The 15762-nt window shown below is 36.6% G+C and overlaps 1 protein-coding gene across 1 annotated transcript in view; it reads left to right on the forward strand.

Moving 5' to 3' along the window:
* The window catches only part of cfap299 (cilia and flagella associated protein 299), a 58632-nt gene that overhangs the window by 28789 nt on the left and 14081 nt on the right, over positions 1-15762 (forward strand). The window lies entirely within an intron of this gene.

The following is a 15762-nucleotide window of genomic DNA, read 5'->3' on the forward strand; positions in this document are numbered from 1 at the left end:
GGATGAGTATACCTCATTTTTGGGTGAACTATCATTTAAACCAGTGAAGCAGAACCAGAGAATTTATGTAAAGTTCTCTGGTTCTGCTTCACTGGTTTAAATGAATTGCAGCGTCCTGCAGTTTTACTGTGGAACATATAACATAACAGCTTGATCTGGTCCTTACACCATAAATCAGAGGGCTCCTTAAGTGTTTAGAAGCATTATGGGAGACTCAAGTCATAATCAAAAGTTATTTCCATCATTTCCAATGCATTCTTTTTCACGTTCTCTCCGTGCACCTGTTTATCAGCCGCGGCGATGGAATTCTGTCTAGTCCACCTACCGACATCGTGATGTTGTTATTCCTGATACTCCTATCCACAGACATCATTTTTCAGCATGACACATGACATGTGCTCTCTTACTTGTAAGGAACCATTTAACCTCTTTGCGCTGAAGGGTTCTTGGCTCTTCTTTCTGAGGAATGTACACCTGCTCCATCAAGGCCTTCTTTTTCCTTTCCGGAGCTTTATAACCTTTATAACCAATGCTGTAGAGTGCTCACGTCAAGAATGAGCTCAACATAAGCTGGACATTGTTTCAACAGCTGAAAACGTCTAAGCAATAAACACATAAAATAGATGATGTGTGGAATTACTTGGGTGAGAATACTTGGCCTGTAGCAATCAATTATTTCATCTTGAGTACTTTAAGTGTTCAAGCACATCCCAGTGACTGCGGACGTGTGGCTGAGATTTCGCGTGGAACCTCTGTTGTTGGTCACGGCTGCCCATCCAACTGGGAAATGCAATTATACTCGAGCAGGCTCAGGAGCTCACAAAGCACATTCTTTGGAATCCTCTTTGTTTTATCAATACATAGTTGCCTGCTTGGATGTGTATTATTCCACCTGAGCAAATACTGCACACCATTTCACCCACAAAGCCCTCTCGTTCTCTCTCTCTCTCTCTCTCTCTCTCTCCCCTTCCGTAACCATATGCAAATGTGATTAAATCTTTTCCGTTTTTGACGAGCTCAAGGAATGCCATCTTTGCAGAACTTTTTCCTTAAGAGGTATTAATTTAGGAACAGTGAGTGACGGCCTCCCAATGAATTATTGGCATAGTACATGTACGCACCAATGATTTTGGTTTATTGACTTGGCATTTCAAAACACTTGACATTCTTCTCATATTTTCATTTTGTTGTACTCTATAATAGCAGGTGTACAGATGGATTGTCATCTTGGCTTGAAAAAGAGATGTTTCACTTGCCAGAAAACTGAAGGGTGTTAAATTTACGCATTTAACCTAATATTTGTTGTGGAACGTGGAATTTGGATAAATCTAAATGCATCAGGCAAAGCTTAGATGTAATAACAATGTAATTGTTATTAAATACATTACATGGATTGTATTTAATAATTTATTGTTTTCTGATTTATTTTGTAACTACGGTTGGCTATTTTAATTTTTAATTATCTAAAATACCTGCATTAATAAACAATTTACTGCAACAAGTAGACCATGACGATGTTTTAAAGATGAATATAGATCATGTGGTGAGGAATTAATGTTTTATCTGGGCCAAAATGATGACTGGATTTGATATAGCTGGCTGCCTTGTTAGAAAAATGCTTATATTGTCTGCTGAACTATCCCTTTATTTATACATTTTTATTGTTGTAATTTTTTTCTTTTTTCTTTCTTTTTTTTTTGCAATAGTATTTTCGATGATCATCAGCCATCCACAAAACCTTTGGTTTTATATAAGTCTCTCTTGACTCCTATATCCCCCAGAGTGAAAGTGTCATCATTGCCCTCTTGAATTTCACCTATCAACTTCCTACTTCCAGCCACCATCTGGCAATGTTGATATCACCATGCATTCCATGTCTTTGCTCCCTGACAAACCCGAATCTGTTCATCTTCTTCAGACAGCGGAAGACCTGTAATCTTTTGCAGGAGACTGACAGGCGTGCTAAAATAAACATATTCTGACTGCCGTCACTCTGTGGTGCTCATTCAACAGGGATGACACTGCTGTGAGCATAAGGTACTAGATTCCCATTTCTTCTGCACCATAAACACTCAGTCAAAGTACTTTTTTGTTTTTTGCAGCTGTTAAGGTTTTACTTTATTTATCTGATTGAATGCAGATTTATAGCTAATATAGGAACAACATATCCAGCTTACAGTATGTTACTGCTCAGTAGTGGTGAATATTTAGTTTCGCCACTGAAGTATTTGACATTGATTCAGAAAGTGCAGAGAAAACACTGAAGCCTTTTCCCCATAATGCATCAGAAAAACTGCTTTTGGGTCTCATGGGCAATCTGGAGGGAGCTTCATAGTAAATTCTTAAGCCAATGCAAACAGTGTAATGTTTGTACACCTATTTCCCCTGGGAGTATGAAAAAAGGGCTGCAGGACTTTAATCAGAATCTTAAAACAGCCAGGCCTTTGATAAGAACCCTCGCTGAACATTTATCTTACTTCTCTAAAGGGTGTAATGGCTTATGTCATCCACTTTGATCCTGCCTTGGAAACATGATTTTGGAATGTTGCTGCAGATAACAGTCGTCAGCTTGTGTTGTGTGGTAAAGTCGACGTCAGTTAAAATGTTTCTTTTAATTTTTTTTAATGATTTTCCAGCATGTATGTACGCAGCGTTCCATTCATTTTCCAACTTCTTGTCATAATCTTCTTGACCCCCCTGGCTAAAGAGGGGCAGGGATACGGTAGAGTCCTGCAAAGTGGTGGGGCAATAATATTTGTCTTGGAGAAGCTTGTAGCGATGAGGCCAACAACAGCAAAAGGTCTCTTGACAGGTGTCATGGATGAGAGTTCTTAGAATAACACAGTTGCAAAGTTTTGCACAAGCGTAGGAAGAGGGAAACTTGAGAGTTTACCATGCAAAGCAGCTCAAATCCTGCTTACTTGGACATAAATTACAATTCAAGTGTAATGTGAGGATAATTTAACGAGTGAAGTGTGCCTCAAGTATTTAAAGCTGCAAAAGATTTTAACTCACTATTAGTTTAATTAGACATTACACATCAGAAGTACACATGATTTTGCGTCCGGAATTTGTACAGAAATTATTGAATCATATTCTATACTCTGAATAATCACCTTGTTATCTTACATTATGTTACGTTAAAAAAATTGAAGGCATTTATGAAAACAGTGAAAGTCCATTTGCATTTTGTCAGCTGTGACTAATTTGACAGGAGTTAGCTGCAACTTCCCATTTAGGACATGATCAGCACAAGGAAGATTGTAATATTTACATTGGAGTAGTCCATGATCCTTCGGAAGGAAACTCACACAAGCAGCCTTTGGAGCATGTTTTCTTTGCCTTGTCATATACAGCTGCTACTTATTCAGACTGACTCCAGTGCAGCATCAAGACACACTTAACCAGAAAAGAAAAGAAAAAAAAAAAACAGATACTGAAAAAGAGATTGCAAAGGGCAGTTCATGTTAATGGATTATAATAGCTTTCAGATTACAGTCGTTCCAGGGTTACAGTTTTTCAGTCCTCTGAGGCTGCAGGTGTGATTTGTTTAGCTTTTTTTCTGTGATGCATCACTGTTTTGGTCTTCTCAAACAGTGTGTTGTATAGCAAAGGTCATAAAAATGGTGTGTGTCTTTTTCACTTACATATCATACGTATAATTGCTATGAAATATTGTTAGTCATTTGTGTTCCAGGGCTGTGTTCTGGCAGCAACTTCATCTTGTATTTATATTTCAGTCTCTGAATAATTTTGAAGCCAGCAACTAAATAACCAGAGGCTAAACTTTATGTCTTTAGTGGAGCCAGAAAGCCCATCACTTTATTTTGAGTACATTCAGCTGCAACCATCAGCCCAGTGTGCTTTGGTGCTTTTAGCAGCCATTATGAATGGGATGAGTAAGATGAACAATGGTCATCAGCAAATCTTATAGATAAAATACAAAAGAAAATTTGTTTGACAGAACCACATCACAGAAATATGACATAGGACATAACTGTATTGGTGAAATAATATTAATTTCTTTTATTAACAGTACATGACACCCGCTCTTATTCATAGTGTTTTTCAGTGAATGTGATTATGTACTGTTTACTGTACTGATCACCTATAATCCAACAGAAACCCAGTGTATACATTTTGTCTAGATGTGACAAACAAAAACTAATGGACATTGTTTATGATACCAATCAACAGGAAAACACTTCAGGATACTTAGGCACACTCAAGAATGTTTCCGTGCTGTGTTAGTAAAGAGGAAAATCTATAGATAACAATTTACATTTGTTTGGTAATTTATAGTCACCATACCTTCTACAAAATATGTTAAATTACTTTATCATTTAATTGAATGTTTAATGAATGAACTCCAAAAATGCAGACAAAAATATAGCAAACAGAAAAAGTGACATGCTTAGGCTAGTGGATTGTATATTATTATTATTGCATATATCAAACAAATCAATGCGAATTAAAATATTGCAAATCTTCGAAAGAAATATGCAGTTGTAAATATTCTTGGAATAGCATATTGCATACATTCTTGTGCATCATTAAAGTTATTTGTATTAATACAGTTAAAGAGATAGTTCACCCAAAAATGAAAATTTGATGTTTATCTGTTTACCCCCAGGGCATCCAAGATGTAGGTGACTTTATTTCTTCAGTAGAACACAATAACGGTTGGAGTTGATAATTTTCAACTCCAACCGTTGCCGTCTGTCAGTTGTATAATGCATGGCAATGGTAACAAAATCTATGAGAGTAAAAAAAACATGCACAGACAAATCCAAATTAAACCCTGCGGCTCGTGACGACACATTGATGTCCTAAGACACGAAACGATCGGTTTGTGCGAGAAACCAAACAGTATTTATATCTTTTTTTTTTCCTCTAATACACCACTATGTCCAACTGCCTCCGGTGCGTGAGGTGTGTACGCGTTCTGGTGTAGTTTACGCAAGCGCCCGAAGTGATCTCTCGCACGTATACGTCACTCATTGTATATGTCACTCATTGTTTACACAGTGCACAAACATTGTAGGTACAATGGCTAATCAAAATGGTACTTACTTGCGCTTATCCGGATTGTTTAAAACCGACTTAAAACTAAATGATTAAGTTCTCTCGCGTGAACTCATTCGGGAGTGGTGTATAGTTTAGCTCCAAACCCTAATTAAACACACCTGAAGCTAATCAAGGTCTTCAGGATTACTAAAGTTACAGGCAGGTGAGTGTTTTTTTCGGAGCTAAACTCTGCAGGACAATGGCCCTCCAGGATCAATGTTCCCCACCCCTGCTTTAGACTCAATAGTCTGTCCTTTTCAGTGGGGGGTGGTGGTGGTGGTGGTGGTGGTAAAGCTCAGCTGTGGTTGTGGTTGGTGAGGTTTAGTCTGGTTTACACATTAGTCATAGTGCTAATAAAGTTATTCATGTCTTCACACAATAACGGTCTACTACATTCATACAAACTCATATTTTTCCATATGGCTCATTATCATCACTGTTGTGTCTTATATGTTCATTTGAAAGTGATTTTCACTCTAGGAAGAAGCCAAGTTGAATGAAGTAATGGATTCAGTCTTAAATATAGGGCAAACTTGTCTTCCTTCTTAGGCCTATCATGCTTTTCAAAGGTCTAATCATAACCTTGTTTCTCTACTGTTTATTTTTGTCTTCCTAACCTTTAATTACCAAGCTAAGAATCAATCTTTAACAGGTCTTTCATTTGTTAAATTGTTTTTGACCACTGAAATTATTATCTGTATTTAGCCTCCAATAAAATGTTACCACATTTGCAAGCACTTATGCAGACAAATAAGATTCCTTTTCAACTTTTATTTTCTGTAAGAAGCTTGCAGATGGTTTAGATTGTTGCAGAATGGGAAATACATAATAATTAAAATAATTAGCTTAAAGGCTTACTTACATGATTCATGTCAAAATTGTTTATTGGTGCAAACATAAAACAACCAAAGGTTATGCTCTTTAACTTTATCCCTGCAATCTCTGATAGGTTCCCAACAACAAATGGTGTTTGCATGTACAGTACAATTAAGTAAAGTATGTTTCTTTTTCTAAATTTCAAAATGTTATTTTGTTTTGTTTGTCACTCATTTGAACACAATTAATAAGTGTGGAATGTGTAGGGATTTACATTAATATCAGATTCTGTTTCCATAGCGGTGGGATAATCACTGTGTCTGCAGTTGATTTTATCTATTTGTGACTTTATCTTAAAGCAAATATCTCTTCATGCCCTTTCATTGTTAACTCTATGCACTCTATAAGACTATTGCTAAATGCGTACCATCTGCAAAAAGATCTTTTCAAAGCATGGATTTGAACCGAGGGTTTATGTGCAGATTGTACCACACAAGTAGATATGGGAATTAGTCATCAAGCGCCCTGCCAGCCTCACACTGTTATGCCACTTGCTCTGTCACACCAAGTAAATATAAATAGCACCACTAACCACATGCAGTCCAGTGAAAGTATCCCTATGCTTAACTGCATGCATTTGAGTTTTATGGAAAACTGTAAAGGTGTTTACAGATGTGTGGCAACAACACTCAAATGATTCTCATTTTAGCATATGATAAAATCATGCATCAATAAACGTTTTTATTACTTCAAGCTTTCAAATAATAATCTTTCTTTCTTTTCTTTCCTTACCATAACTTTTGGTATAGACTGTTTAAAAGAATTTTTTAAAGGTGATTTGGCATCTGACTTTAAGTATATTGTTTCTTAAAGTACAGAAGAAGCAATATGTAACAGGTATCAATGAATTAATCCAAAGCAGGAATGTCTAATGATAACAGGAGCCTATTCAGACTAATGAAATGAAATTCTGTAGACAAACTTTGTGTCAGTTTGACAAAGTGGAACTCTATAGAAAATCATAGCAGTGAAAACATTACTGAACTAACATTATTTTAGACCATGTAGCAGGTATGGTCATTTGAGCTTCAAACTGTTGAAAATTAATTAAAGGATTAATATAAGTATAAAGTGAATATTGAGCATTTCTGAAATAAATTATATATATATAGTGTGTGTGTGGTGCATTTATTTTAAACAGCAGATAAACAGCTTTTTTCATAGCAGGGTTGCAAAGTTGCAATTATTCCAAAGATGCATTTAATGCAAACCCCAATTGTCCAAGAACAACGTTTGTTAGGGGAATGCAAGGAAATTCATGTGAGGTTAGTGAATGTGAGAATATTTAGGGAAGCTGACCAGAAGCTTCAGAGACTGTTTTAATGATTTGCTTATATTCACAATTTTATACTTCTCAAGCCAGTTAGCTTGACTTTTAACTGGACGATCTTGAAATGTTATTTAGTTTGTTTAGGTAGTTTAGAACAATAGCAACAGTTAGATACATTTGAATATCATATATTATATAGAATAATAAACCAGAATGTGTTTGATGACTTTTATCAAGTTATTTAAAATACATTTTAATAACAGATTTAAAAAAACCCTTAGTTCTTTAGTTTTACCTCAAGTTCAAATGTGTTTTACTGTTATCAGATTTTCATGTCTTATCAAGACTTCTCATCATAATGGTTAATGATGCTTGACAAAAGAGGAATATTCTTTTAAAAAAACCTTGTTAAGATCACAGTGATATAAACATTTTAGGGTGGAAATTACACATTACACTCCACCCAGTGCTTTGAAGCTATGCATCATTTGTTTTGCATGCATCAACAAATTTCTTTCTTTCTTTCTTTCTTTCTTTCTTATTTTCTTTCTTTCTTTCTTTCTTTCTTTCTTTCTTTCTTTCTTTCTTTCTTTCTTTTATACTGTGTAAGACATCTAATTATGAGATCTTTAGAGCTTAGATATACTGTCTGTTACTGCTTATGTCAAAAGTTGAGCTGACGATTTTTTATGAACAATAACTGTCAACAGTTTGTGGTATGTGGTTGTGCTTTATTATATATCCCAGCACAGATAGATGAAAATTTTTACTAAAGATCTCCATATAGTTTCCCTGTGGCCATAGTCTGCGATTAGGGTAATCACACAGGGCTTAAACCGTGCCATAGCTTGTAATAATCTTTGCTTGCAGCTAAATTACTTGACCACTCTGAATGCAGTCCTAGCATTCCCCAAATGAATCCCCCAGGCCCAAATGGGCAGATGAAAAGCATTCCTTAACCTCTAACAGTACAGTAAATATCACAACACCCAACCCCATTTCATCACTATTGTGTAATTTATGGTCAAGAACATCAAAGATGACTTTAACCACATTGGAAAAAAACTGTGGCTTATTTTCAAAACCAGTATGACCATCGCAAAAATGACTTCACACTGTCAGTAAATGAAGGCAGACAGTTATGCACCACTGAGCTGGACAGTAACACTTGTTTTTTTTTTATGTTTTATATATTGTATGTTTTTAATATAAATTTATTAGATTATTTTTCAGGTTTATTGTATAATATTTAACTTATCGAGTGCAGCGTCAGGCCACGTAGGCATAGTGCTGCGACCAGCTGACGCGATCAGTTGTCAAATTGCTCCAATCACTACCGTTCTCCTATTAGACCGGGGACATATATACGTGGCATTACTGCTCGGTAAGTATGCTCAAACTGCTCGCAATCCTCCCTCCCTCCCCATTATAAGCATGAGCATATTACTGTGCACATTCTGGTTGTCGTCTTCTTTTGTTTCAGATTACTAAGGTTTTCAAGTCCTAGCTGGCATGGACCTCTCTGCTGAGAGACACTCATCCTCATAACCAAGCTAAAGTATAGATGTCCCACTGCCACATCTATAAGATTACCACTGTTCGCTTTTGAAGACATTACTAAAGTGTCTTAATTGTCTATGTATTTCCAAGCTGATGGTTAAAGGGTTAGTTCACCCAAAAATGAAAATAATGTCATTAATTACTCACCCTCATGCCGTTCCACACCCGTAAGACCTTTGTTCATCTTCGGAACACAAATTAAGATATTTTTGTTGAAATCCGATGGCTCCGTGAGGCCTTCATAGTCAGCAATGACATTTCCTCTCTCAAGATCCATTAATGTACTAAAAACATATTTAAATCAGTTCATGTGAGTACAGTGGCCATCACAATGTAAGTCGTTATTTTGTTTTTTTCTGCACCAAAAATATTCTCGTCGCTTTATAATATTAATATTGAACCACTGTACTCACATGAACTGATTTAAATATGTTTTTAGTGACTTTATGGATCTTGAGAGAGGAAATGTCATTGCTGGCTATGCAGGCCTCACTGAGCCATCGGATTTCAACTAAAATATCTTAATTTGTGTTCTGAAGATGAACGAAGGTCTTACAGGTGTGGAACGGCATGAGGGTGAGTAACAGAATTTTCATTTTTGGGTGAACTAACCCTTTAATGTTAAAGCTCTTGTATGTTCAATTAATTTCGGAGCAAGAACCCCCATAAGGAACCATACCGCCAAAGATAACTTGTGTTTCAATAAACACAAAGTAACTTGCCAAAGTGGTCCTGTCTGAAATATACTAATATAGTCCTCTGTTTTGTTCATCAAAATGCATTAGTAGTTATGAATTGCTGATGAAATATAAAGTAATGTTTTCTTAACCAGCCATTATTTCCTTTTCCTCTTCAGCTTTGCTATGACTGAATATCTCTGAAAAACATTAGAATCTTCCACTGTGTTGTTCTGAGTAGCCGTGCAGTAATTTAAAATGTGGGATTTTGAGGAATATGTTAAACCCTTACACTGTGCTGTAGTGAGAAGCAAAGCATTTTTCCAAGAAAATAATTGCTTCTCAGGGGTTTTTGACAGAGGCAGAGTGGACAACACCCTACTACCCCTTACTGTTTTTTCTTTCTTTCTTTCTTTCTCACCCTCTCTTCCTCTCTCTCCTGACAAAAGCTGCCTGCACCTGTGTGGGCTCTTTTTAACACCTCCCATGGCATTTCGTAATGACACTTCCCTCTGATCAAAGTGTCCAAGAACTGTCTTGAGCAAAGATATTAGATCTCATCTGTGATAAAGAGACTTGGTGTTTTCTTTTTTTAGACTGGCTGAGAATTATGAACCACTGTTATAATAATAGACAGTTCAAATAACCAGGAGAGCATTGTGATGATGAGCAGCTTCCCTCTCTCTGCTGAGAGTTCACTGCTGCAGTGCAGAAGACTGTCTTGTGCGAGGCAGGAATGTTATCACGGTGCATTTGGGACTGGTCCTCCTAATTACAGGAGGGTAAGTTTGGTTAGGCCAGAGGCACTGTGTAATTACTATGATTGCAATGCTTTAGACATAAGTCTATCCTGGCCTACAGTTCCTTTTGAAGAATGAGGCCCAGAAAAGACACACTGTGTGTTAACTATATTAAATGTGTACCTCGTATTGTTAAAGAGGACATAGGCAGAGCAGTTATGAATTTTATTAGGATGCTGTGCATGTAATCAATGTTTTTTTAAACACAGGCAGTGCAATGCCATTTATGGATTTAATGGAGATCCATTAATGGACTTCACAGTGAGAAGCGCATATTGGATATGTATTTAAAATTTTCCTATGTGCTATGAAATAGCAACAGATTCTGTCAAATAAATATATAAGTACAGTGTGGAAATTAGTCATTTTCAGCATATCCCCAGTAGCCCAGTTATAAGTGTCCCTGCGTGCTATCATTTCAAGGTTGCAAAGAAGTGCTTAATTGTTTTCTCATTCTTTTTTTCTTGGGTGTAACTTGATTGGTAACAATGTAATGTTCCATTAATGTTAGTTATGCATTAACTAACAATAAGCAATACAATTGTTACAGTATTTACTAATCTTTTTTAACGTTAGATAATATAATACAACTTTTCATTATCTCATGTTAGCTCAGGTTCCTTAAATAATATAACTGCGAGCAGCAATTATCGGGGGTTCAGGCACTTTAAGGCCTTTAAGCACAGGCATAAAAAGGTATTATTTATTATTTAGCAAGCATGTAACTACTTAGATCATAGATGGAAAAGACCACTTACAGCAAATACAGGCAATTTCCTATAGGAAATATATGGTTTTCATTGTTAGTTCATATTAACTAATGTAGTTAACTAATGTTAAGAAAAATGGACAGATAGAAATTTAAAAATGAAGTACTGAACTTTATAAGGTAGAGAGTTTAAAATAATGTAGTTGAAATTACATCCAACAACACACTATATGAGCTTCTTTTTTTCTGCTCTCAGTTTAACACATCCTTCTTAAATAACAGGAAGGGAGTGCATTCCAAAATAAAGTTGTTTGTGGCCACCTTTTATGTTCAGCTGAAGAATTCAACAAACTTAATTTTTACACAGAAGTTCCTGCTGCATTCAGGCAGGGGACAGATGGTAGCTGTGAGTGTGGTTTCAACCCTAGAACATTAAGTTTTAGTAACGTGACTCATTTATCATTCTACTCCATTCATAGAAATCTTGAGGTCAGTTGCGTCAGACTTTCCTCCCAGTTCTTTGATTCAACACTAGTGGAAACCTTGTAATATTGTACCAAGTTGAAATCATAGCAACGGCCCTGCAGATGTCCAGGACAAAAAGATTAGATTTTAACTCACTGTTAAACACGGCTACTGTTTGCATGCCCTTGTTTAACAAAAGTGATTTGTTAAGTAAATGTTCAACAAAGGTCTGGTTACCTAGCTGCAATCCACTGAAATACAGAGCCCAGTATGTAGCATCACCCTCTGAAAAATCAAGAGGGAGGTCATAAAGAAAACAAACCATGTGTTACGCATTTGATCAGATTCATAAGCTTTCCCATTTTGACAAATCCCTAATCATGTGCACTGAACCAATAAGGACAACATACTGTAGTATGCACATGTAGATTTTAGTCTCCTAAGTCTCTGCCATAACACCTGATTAATCTAAATGTGGAAAAAAAGTATTTTAATGCAAGTAATTCCCTTGTAAATGAACTGTAAAGTGCATTTGTGGGTGTGTTGTTCACTCAGATGGCTCAAATCTCCAGCCCTGCAGTATTTGAATGAGGAGTATGCAGACGAGCAGTTATGTTTATTTTCCAATTATTTTAATTGCGAAATACAGTTTGTTAATGTGACCCCCAGTGAAAAGTAAGTTCTTTTTCTTGCAGTGAATAGAGGAGTTTTACATTGGTCAAGGTTTAGCATTTTTGCATGTGTTCGGTCACCTCTGGTTCACCTCTGCTTTGCTTCACTTCATGCGCTTGTGCAGGTGGTGTCCTTCAGTAATAAAGACAGGCTTTGCACACAATATTGTTTTCCTCTGTAGCCAAAAGAGAATGCTTCATTAGTTTGCAAAAGGGTTCACATAAGCAAGCCGACCTGATTCTGGCCGTTTTCAATGCCTTCTCAAATAGGGTGTGTTAAGTTAAACACTTTGATTGAGAAAGCTTTTGTAAGCCCATCGAAAGTTATACCGAATAAATAGTAAGTTCTTCAAACTTAAGGAGCCGAACACTGTGAAAATGTAAGTAGTCCATGGCCTGTGAATTTTTTGTTTTTTGTTTTTTTCTCCCGTCTGTGTTTTGTACTATCCCACAGTGTGTAAGAAACATAAAACGTTATGGCTTAGGAAAAAGAAAGTGTCTGATTAAATTGATGAGCACTTAATCTATAAATGTCAGTCTTTGGAAAGCTTTCTCACAGGTTCACATATATGGACGTCTATGTCCCCGAGGACAGTGCTGCTTTGCACATGTTTCAGATAAACTTAAATTTTCCCAAAAGTAACATGGAAGCCAAAAGAATGTGGAAAATAGTTGTAGTAGTAGCACTGCTGGGGAAAGCTGTCTGCGTGGAGTCACTTTGGTGTAGGAAATCTCAAAAGAGACCTAAACTCAACTGATTTGTGTGCTGCCACTTTTGTTGACCCCAGGTGCTAGTTTTTGAAGCTGTAATTCTGAGCAAAACTTAGCTGCGCTCTTAATTTAGGACACTTTTCCCTTGACGGTAGATACACTGACTTCCCTCATTAATGTAAACTTCTGATGGATTTTATTATCTGAAACATTTCCCACCTGTTGCACAGTCATTTGGAATTTGAAAGCTGTGCCTCCTGCAATTTATACATGGTTTCTTTCTTTAAACAATGCAAGAGCATGAAAGTAAAACTTTATTTTTTTTCTTGACTGCACCATACAGCTTAAAAGTACATGTCAAACTTTTAAGAGCCCCCAATAATGCTCACTGGCAAAACATTAAATGAAATATTTACGATTTATATGTTGCTTGGAAAAAATCTGGTTAATTTTCAACGGCCGCAACTGAAAAAGATGCTTTTTGCCACCATTGTGTAGTTACGACATTTACCAGCAGGGGCTATCTTAACCATGCTGCTAACCAGCCAAATCTTGACCTCTTGTTTAAAGCCACATATTTTGTGGTTTGGTCTCTACTTGTTCAAATTCTGGTCCAGCGTAATCTTTTTGCTCAGCTTCCTGCCCAACTGATTGCCCACTTCACTTCCTCCACCCTTGGCAGTGTCCACAGTTGTCGGGCCCCATCTCAGTCCTCAGAATGGAACACCAGCTCTTCTAGGGTGTTTTTCTAGAGGACACCTGTGCAGGCTCTGTTTATTTTCTTGCACAAACACCCAAGCAATGTGTTTATGATTGGAAAAGCCAAGCACATGAGTAAACATTTGCTTAAATCCCATCTCCCCTTCAACCTCTGTATAAACAAGCTTATTTTGTCCTTTCCTTCTATTTTTTTTTTTTTTCGGGAGTTTTTGACGTACATTCTTTTCTTCTCACAACCACATAACTTGACACAATCCTATTTCTGTATTTCCCAAAAAGTCCTGTCATAGTTCCACCACCTGCTTTGAATTTGCTGTCCCACGGTAACAAGTCTTGATTACGTTCTTTTCTTACTCTCAGTTTCTTCTTTTGAATATATATCAAACTATTTTAAAATTCTCAAAGTAAACCCAGATTTGAATGTCCAGCTGCCAAAATGAGCAACTCGCCTTTCAGTATGGTTAAGTTGTACATTTTTGTTCCTCGAGCCAGGACATCTGTCTTCTGACACACCCTGTCATTATAAGAAAAAGGAAGCAGCATCTTTTGATTATTTTCATTCGTATTGCATACATTTTTACAGAAACTCGGTAAGTCTGTCAAAGACATTAAAAAAGATGTTAAACATTATGACCGCCAAGTTCAAATCATTTGTTGTAGCTGCACTGTGTTGTCCTATATTTATAATGCTTTTTTAACCATTTTAAACATTGTTTTTCAGCTATATGAGCAGACTACATTTAAAATGGTCAGAAAGCTTTAAAAACCACCACACTATTTGTTCAACAAGCACTGTTAAATGCATTATACATTTTTACTTAATTGATTTGTCCTCTATAGTCCAAAATCTCATGCAAATGTTGGCCAAATTTAACATTTACAGAATTACAGCTTTCTCTCCATGCTGGTTTGAAAAATTCCCCAGGAAACGTGTGTGTTTATGTATACTCTTAGAAGAAAAGGTTCTATATAGAACCTTAAAAGGTTCTGATAGGCACTTCATATTTAAAACATTTTAGGGGTTCCCAACATGGGATAATTTTATGTATTTAGTTTTAATTCATTTCTTTTCATTTTAAATAAATTGTATTATACTTTATCACTAGTAAGAAAAAAGGCCATTAAACATGAAAGTATTATGTAATCAGACATTTCTTTATATATAGATATATAGTTATATATTTTTCACATATAACTTTTTTGCATAAAGGGTTCTTTAACACTGAGTCAAGAACCCTGGGGTTCAATATTGAATCCCAGACCTTTTTTTAAGAGTACATATATTAATATTTTGTTTAGAATTTACTCAATTTACTGTTCACATTTTATTAATTTTTTTTTTTTTTTTTTGCACATTTCATTCATACAATTTCATTTGTGCATTCTTAGCCCTAGGATAATGGCAGGTGGATGGTTATGTGAATTCAGAGGTGGTGGAATTTCTATGCTCTGACTGAAAAGAAAAAAATGTGCATCAGGTTGCCAGTTTAGAGTATTTTTGTTTGAAGCCCTGTGAAGTCCTGTAGAGTACTTCCAATCCCTCTTAGTTAGTCAGTTTTCTAAAGGCCAAATGCGATTCTGGCTGATCCCAACAGAAGCAGAACACCTCAGCACATCTGGACTCACCGCTGCATCTATTACACAACCCCATATGTGAAGTCATGTCCAAGTCAAATAAGCAACCCCCTCCCCCCCTCAAGGAACACCTAAAGAGGGACAAGGGTAAGCCTGCCAAAAAAAAGGACTCCGACCTCAAGCATTCCTCTCATCCAGGTCATGTTTTCATTACCCCGACAAATTTACACAGTTGTTAGTGATGGCCTGGGATTCCTCCTAAAGCACAACCCACCAATAATAAACAGAGGCCAGCTGACACCCTCAGACACCTGCAAGCCTCCCTGACAGTGCAGGATTGTTCCCAGGCTGGAGAGCACCAAGAGGCCCTGCTTTCCACTCAAAAAAGTGTTATGCATCCAAGAGGGTGCCACCATACCACCCTGACACACACGTCTGAGCCCTGAAAGAAATGCGTCATTGGTAAATCCTACCTGAGAAAACATCCTCATGAACCAGCCAGACCAGTGATAAAAGCCGTTCAGTTTGTTCTCTTCATTTAATACCACATTACTCAAGAGTTAGAGTATCTGTTCAAATGTGCTGTTTATAATGAAATACTGTTCTGTTGAACTTTGTTCATTATAGAATCTTGAAAGTGTATCACGGTTTCCAAAGAAAC

This window comes from Megalobrama amblycephala, linkage group LG4 (genome assembly GCF_018812025.1).
Source record: "Megalobrama amblycephala isolate DHTTF-2021 linkage group LG4, ASM1881202v1, whole genome shotgun sequence".
Taxonomy (NCBI): domain Eukaryota; kingdom Metazoa; phylum Chordata; class Actinopteri; order Cypriniformes; family Xenocyprididae; genus Megalobrama; species Megalobrama amblycephala.